General features: G+C 46.5%; 1 protein-coding gene and 1 pseudogene across 2 annotated transcripts in view; one reads left to right on the forward strand and one right to left on the reverse strand.

The window, feature by feature from the left end:
• Atp6v0a4 (ATPase H+ transporting V0 subunit a4) overlaps positions 1-8,365 on the reverse strand; it is a 73,754-nt gene extending 65,389 nt beyond the window's left edge. For both annotated transcript variants that reach the window (XM_042054469.1, XM_038318554.1), the window contains exon 1: positions 7,884-8,365. The gene's annotated coding sequence lies outside the window, so the exon portion shown is untranslated. The remainder of the gene's footprint in view (positions 1-7,883) is intronic.
• On the forward strand, positions 2,930-3,030 carry LOC119808535 (annotated as a pseudogene).
• Positions 8,366-9,738: the final 1,373 nt, after the last annotated feature.

Consider the following 9,738-nt stretch of genomic DNA (forward strand, 5'->3'; position numbering starts at 1 on the left):
CACGGCCCCAACAATGGCTATTCCCACTGTGTGTGGATACTAGAGGGAGGGGAGGAGCTTTCTAGAAGCATGGCTTCTGCCACTTTTAAAGTCATTTGCTCCTCGATGTCTCTGGCTCCTTTGTTATGGCTTTGGTGCTGTGGAGCAACCCCAGGTTATTGCATAAGCTATGTGCGCACTTTGCTGTTGAGCACGCCCTCATTGCTGCACGCATGCCCACTTCAGCTGCTTCTCCAAAGGGCCAGAGCTGTCTGAACGACCTCCATCTTTCAGGGTCCCTACGGTGACGCTCCTCTTCTACCCCGAGCTTTCTTGTGGGTGCAGTCTTTTAGGGGACAGATTTGAAAAGCAGGATATTGGCTCCACCCACTTCAGGCAAGTGCACAGCAATCATCCTGAAGTGGGAACAGCACCCCAACTCATCCCGCCTCCTTCCCAAGTCCAGTTCCTCCCACCCTCCATCTTTCTTCTCTGCATCTCCCTGGCTGCCCAGCCCTACCTATTTTAGTTATTTCTTTTCACGTGTATGTGTGTGCGCTTGCATGAGCTCATGTACACGTGTGTGCAGCGCTCCTAGAGGGTGTCCGATCCCCTGGGACTGGAGTTAGAGATGGCCATGAGCCACCATGTAGGTGCCTGGACTGAACCCGCAAGAGTAACAAGTGCTCTTGACTGCTGAGTCTCTCCAGACTCAAGTACTCATTTTTAAAAGATGGGAGATTTAGTATTCTGGCCGATGTGACCAGAAATACATCACTTTACTTTAAGCACCAACTTTCTAATGTAAGAATTAGATCCAGCCAGTGGTTTAACACTCGAGCCAAGAAAACCCACCCAGCAGTTTGGACTGTTGTGTGGGAGGTTAGTGGGCATGTGGCTTGTCTTTCCAATGTGAGCCACCTTACTTACGGATTTCATCTGCAGCTTTGTTTTGCCTGTTTAATTTTTTTTTTTTTTGAGTTTTTTTTTTTGAGTCAAAAATCTCCTGTAATCCAGGCTGGCCTTAGAACTCCACATATAACCGAGGACTGGTTTCTCATGGCCCAGGCTAGCCTTGAACTTCCAATCCCCCCGCCTCCCCCCGACCCCAGTCTGGGATTATAGGTATGCACCACCACACGCAGCCTGGACATGCAGTGCTAGGTACAAAAATGTGCCATGTTTCAGTACATTAAGGTCATGGTAGGGCTGGGGAGCCGTGATTGAAATGATGACTCTGGGGCGGAATGAGACACCAGGACTGACCCACAGGGCACAAGCCGCAGTTCTGTTCGGAAGTGTGCAAAGAGGCACCGGCTTCAGGTTCCCAAGCTGAATGTGAAGGTATACACCAAAGCAGTGACCCGAGACCCCTGCTGATGCATTCCTGACCACTCTGACTTTCTAAGACACCAGAATACATGGGTTAGGTAGGAAGAAATTTTTAATGGTTCTTAAATTCTTTTAAACGTCTTGATGCCAATTTCCCAGACTCAATGAATCGCTGTAAGCACTGAATCTCGGGGGAGACAAGCAGAGCCCCCAGCACCTCCTAGGCATTCAGAGAGGCAGCCTTCTAACCTGTATCTGGATAGAAGCCACTAGAAGGTTCAAGATCAACAGGAACAAGCACAGCTCTCACTGCCCAACTTTCTGAGGGCAATACCCCAGAAAGGACCTAGGGGACTGGGAGAGGTGAACCCTGAACACAGTGGGTGTGGCGGGATGCATCTGCAGAGAAGGAAATCTGCACCTAGGGATGAGGAAAGGGTGGCAACATTGGATACCTTTTCGCCCAGAGGTGCTACACATGACATTTAACGTCATGCATACATGTAATTTTGACCTGCATCTACGGGAATCCATGAGACCCAAGGAGATGGTGCGAGCTGACTAGGTCAATTTGGATTTTATTTTATTAGATTTACTCATTTTATGAGTGTTTTGCCTGCCTGCACATCTGTGCACCATGTGTGTGCCTGGTGCCTGCAGAGGTCAGCAGATGGCATTGAATGCCCAGGAACTGGAGTTGCAGATGGTACTGAGCCACCATGTGGGTGCCGAGAACTGAGGCTATCTCTCCCCTCCTCTCCCCGCGTCTCTGCTGTGGCTATAATATCTCACTCCTCTGCATGATTTCCTCGCCATGATGGTTGTAGCCTCAAAGTGTAAACCAAAAGAACTTTCCCCCCTAGTGGCTTGTCGGGTGTCTGGTCCCAGCCACAGAGGTCACAGGTTACTGGAGTACTGGCTGCTCCACCAGAGGACCTTGGCTAATTCCTGGCAGCCACATGGTGACTTACAACCACGTGAAACTCCAGTTCCAGGGCATCTGACACCTTCCTCTCACATCCCTGGGCACTACACTTACATGGTACACATAGGCAAAGCACTCAAACACGTAAGTGGAAAAATAGTAAAGTAACTCATACAAAGAGAAATACAAAGTGGAGCGAGGAGGATGGGGGGGTATAAAAACAGTGTGTAGTGTGACCACTGCTCCACTCTGTCACATGCCAGCCCACAAAACAGACAGTATCCCTTTTTAAGCTGACAAGTAACTAGTGTACAAATGAAAACGGACCCTTTCCACCCGAAGGATTCTTTTCTTTGGCTACAGAGACAATGCAGTGAGTCATAGAATAAACTTACAGCAGCATTGGGGGCCACTGGGTTCTACCTCCCCCCACCCCACCCCACACAAGGCTATACCTCAAGAGTTATGACTTGTCTCTGTTTGGTGACCAGCAAATGATTATAAAATGCCTCTTAAAATGTATGTATACTCGCCAGGCAGTGGTGGCGCATGCCTTTAATCCCAGCACTCTGGAGACAGAGGCAGGTGGATCTCTGTGAATTTGAGGCCAGCCTGGTCTATATAAGAGCTAGTTCCAGGACAGGCTTCAAAGCTACAGAGAAACCCTGTCTAAAAAAAAATTATGTATACTCAGTGCACACTTCCACAGCACATATCCTACAACTGAATACCGGGAAGATGAGCATGGCCCTTGTGTGAGGATGACACACATTTGTAAAGCACTCCATACTTTTAGCTCAAGAACTGCAGAACAGGGGGTGGGAAGACTGTGAGAGCCAGAACTGGAAGTCTCCTGGGAGATCATGTTTCCTAGCAACAACAGGGAAGCTACATCCAAGAAGTCTCATCAACATGGATACCTAAATATGACCCAAACAAACAAGACACCAACAGACATGCTACTGTGGAAGAGGGAAAACCCAGGAGGCCTCAACCCTAGAAGAGGACCTCCAGGCAACTAAGGAATGAGGAAGGCTGGAGAAATGGCCTTCCCCAGGAATGAGCCCCCAGATTGGTTATCCAATACCAAATGGTCATCCCTGAAAAAAATATATACAAGTAACAAACAAACTTAGCAGACTGTATATATACATACATACACATACACACACACACACACACACACACACACACACATATACATACATACATACTTAGGGATATATGTAGCAATTTAAAAATGAGGCCAGGAAAAATTATGTATAGTAAACATGTGCCTACATAAGGGCCAAATAATTTCTGATCCAACAGAAAAATAATTTGCCAGGTGGTGGCAGAGCACACCTTTAATCCCAGCACTCGAGAAGCAGAGGCAGGCGGATCTCTGTGAGTTTGAGACCAGCCTGGTCTATACAACTAGTTCCAGGACAGGCTCGATAGCTACACAGAGAAACCCTGTCTCAAAAAACAGACAAACGAACAACAACAAAAAAAAACAAAAAAAACCCCAAACCAAAACAACAAAACAGAAAAAATCCCGCTTATTTTGACTGAAACACAGCAACCTATTTCTGCTGTAATTCCTTTCCCCTCAAACTCTGCCCTAACGTTTTCTTCAGAATTTTAAAATATTAAATGAAAGAAACCACTTACTGAGACTCATGACCACATCACAGAACCCCAATCCAAATATTTACGCTCCCAGGCCCTCCCTTGCTACCATGTAAGCTTCCAAATAGGGTTGGTTTGTCATGGTGCCACACGGTCGTGTGAGCACTACAAACAGTACAGCGGTAGCCACACAAATGTGGTTCACCCAGACCTGCCTCTGTGATCTCTCCAGGCTTTAACATCAGAGGAGTCAAACACACCCTACCCGTATTCAAGCTGGGACGGACAGACGGACAGACGTGGGAGCTGGGAAAAGGGCTGGAGACCCACCAAGGAATCAAGTTACTAGACAAACAGGGCACTTGCAATAACAAGGTGTTGGTAAATGATCTCCCTTGGGAGCTGGCCTGCTCCTGTTTCCGCCTCACCTTAAGTTGTGCTGGGTAGGGAGGCATAAACCAGGAGAGGGAGGGGCAAGAAATGACCACCACTTGGGTGTGGGAGCAGCCTGACCTTCAAAGCTGAAGCTGTTCCTAGTGACTGCCCTCCTGGTACTTTGGACCTGTTTACACTTAAGAGCAGGTAAAATCTGGCTGGGTAATTAATACATTCCACCAGCTGCCATAGTATTTCTGCTGTTTTAAAAAAAATCCCTCTTCATTACAACATATTACGATATACAGATATACAGATATATCCAGAGGTATCTATACAGATATACAGATCTCTGTATATTTATATATGTATATATGTATAACACCTCTATATATGTACATACCTATCTATCTATCTATCTATCTGTCTATCTATCTATAATATTGTGGTGCTAAGGGTCAAACCTAGGGTCTTGCATATACCAAGCAATCACACTACTATTGAGCTACACCCACACCCAGTGTTTATTAATGAAAACTGTCTGATATATTAGAATATATAATCATTGCATAGTCATGTGTGTTCTTATTTTCCTTTGTAAGATTTTTTTCAAGTTTGTTTAAACATTCACAACATCCTATTCCTGCTATTAGATTTGGGATGAGGGTTCAAGCCAGGGTTTCTCTGTGTAACAGCCCTGGATGTCCTGGAATTCACTCTGTAGATCAGGCTGACCTGGAACTTACAGAGATCTGCCTGCCTCTGCCTTCTGTGTGCTGAATTAAAGGCATGGACCACTACATCTGATTTAGATTTTTAAATCTTTTTTTTTTTTTTAAATTTTACGTGTATCTCCCTCTCTCCCTCTTCCCCGCCCTCTTTGTGTGTGTGTGTGTGTGTGTGTGTGTGTGTGTATTCAATTGCAAGGAGGTCCAAAGACAACATACAAAATTTAGTTCTTTCTACCGTATGAGCTCTGGGGGTCAGATCCATGTGGTCAGGCCTAGGGGAAAGAGCCCTTCCTGGTTCAAACACTCAATGGCCGAGTTTTTAAATTTTAAGTTGATTATTTAATGGGTGGGGGTGTGAATGCAGGCACACACTTGGCCTTCTCTTACCTGTGGAAACTCCCTTGTTGAGGCAGGGTCTCCCGTCCTACGAGCTTCAGGGTGACTGTCCCATTTCGGTCTCCCACCAGGATGCAGGAGTGCTGGGATCAGATGTGTGTCACCACGTCCACCTTTCTTATTTGCACCTTTAGATGTGTTGAGCCATCTCCCTGGCCCACTATTAAGGTTTTTTTTCTTGTTGTGCAATGGCGGCGCACGCCTTTAACCCCAGCACTCAGGAGGCAGAGGCAGGCAGGTCTCTGTGAGTTAAAGGCCAGCCTGATTTATACTGCTAGTTCCAGGACAGGCTCCATAGCTACATAGAGAAACCCTGTCTCAAAAAAATTTTTTTCTTTTTAATGTTTAGAATTATCTGATTCTTCATATTGGTCAATGTTGCCTGTTGCTTACTATTTCCTTTTGATTATTATTATTATTATATCATCATCATCATTATTACTATTATTTTGGCACTGCTCAGAATTGAATCAATGGTCCCAAGCAAGCTACACTCAGCTATTAACTCCCTAAATTCTTGAGACAGGATCTCACTATGTTGACTACACTGGCCCCAAACTCATGGTCCTAATGCCTCAGACTCTGGAATGCCAGGATTACAGGTGTGTGCCACTGTACTTGGTTGGATTTTTCTCCAAGAGTCTCTTTCTTGAGTCTTGAAGCTGGTAGCTCTTCCTTCACCATGAACAGGAGCCATGCCCTCAAAGAAGTGTGGCAGGTTCTGAACTAGATGCTTAGGGTAGGATTGCAACAGCCTCGACAACACCCTATGGGCTCTAGCTGACAAGATTAGTTTGTTTACACTACTTTGTTTGCTTTCTGTATCTTTTTTTTATAGCTCCCCTATTAGTGAGGTCTTTTATACAAAACTGGCAACATTGAAAATCCAGTCTATCTACAGACTGGATTTCAGCAGCACTTCCGTGTTTGTGGTCCCAGCATTCCATGTCTTTCTTAGTTGCTGTGTTCCCTGTGTTCTGAGTTGTTCTGCTTTCTTGAGTTGCCAGGGAGTTTCATCTTCTTGGGTTTCCAAAACAACCCCTAGAGCTTGCCCTATTCTCCTTTCAAGGTGGAATAAACTTTGCTCTTCTCATTTGCACCTTTAACCCATAGCATCCTTTTTAATCTGCTGCATCTGCTTAGGGGGGCACCAGCTGGGCCAGTGGGCAGCAGTAACGCGGGCAGGGCACCACTGCTGTGAGCAGGACGATTCTGCCAGCTCAGCTGAGTGGAATGCTGTTGACCAAAGTCCCTGGAAAACCACACTAGGAGTTCTCAGCAGGCACTCAAGAGGAACAAAAGGTCACCTCAGCACGGGTAACCAACCACGTTTGACAAACTATAACACAATTGTGTTGCAAAGGAATGAACCAAACACTTCGACACCAATTCGTAGCATTTATTGACATTTCCATTTAAAATGCTAAGAAAGCTGTAAAAATTGTAAACATGGGAACCAAACACTGCATAAATTATTTCCAAACTCTACAGCACATTAGAAAACAGTGCAGCTAGTTGAAGGGTAGAAACATGACTGACAAATAGGAGGGCGGGCTCAATCGCCAAATCACACACCCATACTGAGAACTGAGTGCCCGTTTGAGATCAGCAAACCATGATTGTCAAGTTGCAGTCTTGATGCCACAGGTGGCCCAATTTGCTCTGCACTTTCTATATTAAACACGCATCATCGAGCACCCACCTCAACCAAGCTGGAGGCAAGCCAGATGCCCCGCAGCCAGGCAGAACAAGCTTCCCTGCTAACCCTAGCTCCCGTCTCTGCTCCTCTCTACTCTACAGTGAGCTCCGCAAAGAGGAGAGCAGAACTTAGAGCCTTTCTATAATTGTTTCTGAACCAACTCCCTGATATGCTCAGAATGACCGAATTAAGGACCAGAAACCTTGGCTCTTCGGGCACCTCCTGCTTCTTTTCCTACCACAGGGGAAGAACAGGGCGTCTAGCTTTAGCTTAGCCCAATGATCCCCAAGCCACGTCTTTGGGAGTCAAGTCATGAGTACTTGGTGTCTGGCGGGCATGAGAAAAGACTCAGTGGCGCTCCAAGTAAATCACTGAAGTAGCCCTGAAGCAGAGAAACCCACAGGAAGGAGGCAAAACAGGAACCTGGAGCTGCCCTGCAGGACACTGACCTGGGAGGAGCATATCACACGCAGATAGACTTTCACGGTTCCTCCTGCATCCTAGCTGGTTCCTAACCAATTCACGTTCCCAAAGGCATTCACCATTCCTTTTCTACATTTCAATGCTGCTGCGTGTTCTTAAGATAATTGTCCAGTGTCCTGTTACACACACCGGCGTGAATTAACACTGTACCACGACGGTTCAGTTTTCAAGTCCTTTTAACATGGACAAAAGAATTCTAGCTTAAACACCCACAATCACCACCCTCTTCCAGCCCCCTCCCCTTCAAAACAAACCACCTGAAATACGCACTGCTCTTGTTTACTAGGTGACGCGCAGAAGCCTACGTGTTTCATGAGAATGTTAAAACAGAGGCCCACAGAAACCCTCTCACCTGTTCCGGGAATGCCTATAATGGACTGGACTAAATGGCGAAGCTCCAGGGACTGTCCCATTCAAACGTGTTTGTGCCCACGGGCGAAGCGGACTTCCTCCTACTCCTGCTTGGACCAGATGTGGAGGAGCAGGCTCTGTTGACAAGCTCTGGAGCCTCGCTTGGAGGTAGAAAAGGCACGGTGAAAACTCCACTAGCAGTGAGCTTAGTAAAGACAGGAGCACCCTGCCCTGTGCCCAGAACCTTGATCCGACATTCGTCCAAGTGTCTAATTCATTCCCACCTAAGAATCCAGGGTGAAGGGGTCAAGGCAGGCCTAACAAATGATTAACCCGTGAAGTCCTCTCAAAACAGACAAGTGTTTGGGGACTGGCTTGGTGTCTAGAGCACTCACCAAGACCTGACACTGCAATAAGCACTGCATACAAGAAAACAGGGGATTGCTGGTTTCAGCCGGAAGCCTTCCAGGCATACGAGACCTGCGCGCTTTGGGTCACAGGCCTCATGTCTTCAAAAATTCCGCTTGGCAAAAACCCAACTGCTTAAAAGTCACGTGCCATCAAAATCAACACACGCTCTGAAATGAAATAAAAATTGGGAGGAAAACACGGAGGTGTAAAGAAGCCCGATGAACTTATCCACAACCCGCTGAAGACCATAGAGGGCCATGAGATCCGCTACAAGCTAAGGGTCCATGTCAACAGCGCTGACTTACTTTAGACCAGACATCGCCAGTTCTGGTGCTCTGATCTCCCTTCCCCCGCAGCTCTTCCTAGATAATAGCCTGGCTACTTGCTTGCTGCCTTACTGGACAGGTTTCCTCACACTGCTTCCTCTTCTGAAACTTCTCAAACAGTGCAGTTAAGGATTGAGCGCTCACACTATCTCAGCTCAAGAGCGAGTTCACTTTCAGCGACAGAGTAAGTACCCAATTCCTTTTCTTTCTTTCTTTCTTCCTTTTTTATTTTTATTTATTTATTTTTTTTATTTTTTGAGGCAGGGTTTCTCTGTAGCTTTGGAGCCTGTCCTGGAACTCACTCTGTATACCAGGCTGGCCTCGAACTCACAGAGATCCACCTGTCTCTGCTTCCCAAGTGCTGAGATTAAAGGCATGTGCCACCACCTGGCTTAGAGTACCCAATTTTCAAACCTCTTCCCAGGACAACTGTGGGACTTACCCCCTGCCATACCATTACTGGTTTGAGTAACATCAAAGTGGCTTCTGCAGTTGGCTTCTCCCCTAAGATCTCATCAACACCAAACATGTGACTTCTATGACTTCTAAATACCCAACACAACAGTGTCCTTTGCATTCTATGAATATCTAACCCACGCTGCTTATCTAGAGCGTTCAGCTTTTATAACTGTCTGCACTATCCAGATTAGAGTCTCAGATCTCTCAGAAGACAGGGATCATGTCTGTTGACCTACATACATAGTGTCAGAAACTGCAGAAAGTCAGGAGCAAAAAAGGATGCTTTGGAGGGACCTTTGAAGCTAACAGAGAAAGTGGTAACTTTGAAGCACACCAGCAGTGAGAGGGGTCACGATGGGCTCTCAGTGTGGGTCTGACTGCCTACATGTGAACCCAGATACTGGCAGATCACAGCGTAACACATCATCCACGCCAGAACATTCACACAGACGACATCTTCCATGTCCACAGTGACAGAGGCTCCCTCCTCTAGGGACGTTTGCAGGCAAAATCACACCTGATCCTGAGAAACAGATCCTATGAGGTGTGTGTTGGGGGGAGGCAACATGGTTTTGTTGATAAAAAGAATGACATTCTGAAGGACCCGGACACAAGGGATTAGTAACAAAGGAGACTTCCAAAAAGCACGTCTACAAGCAC

This window comes from Arvicola amphibius, chromosome 2 (assembly GCF_903992535.2).
Source record: "Arvicola amphibius chromosome 2, mArvAmp1.2, whole genome shotgun sequence".
Lineage (NCBI taxonomy): Eukaryota > Metazoa > Chordata > Mammalia > Rodentia > Cricetidae > Arvicola > Arvicola amphibius.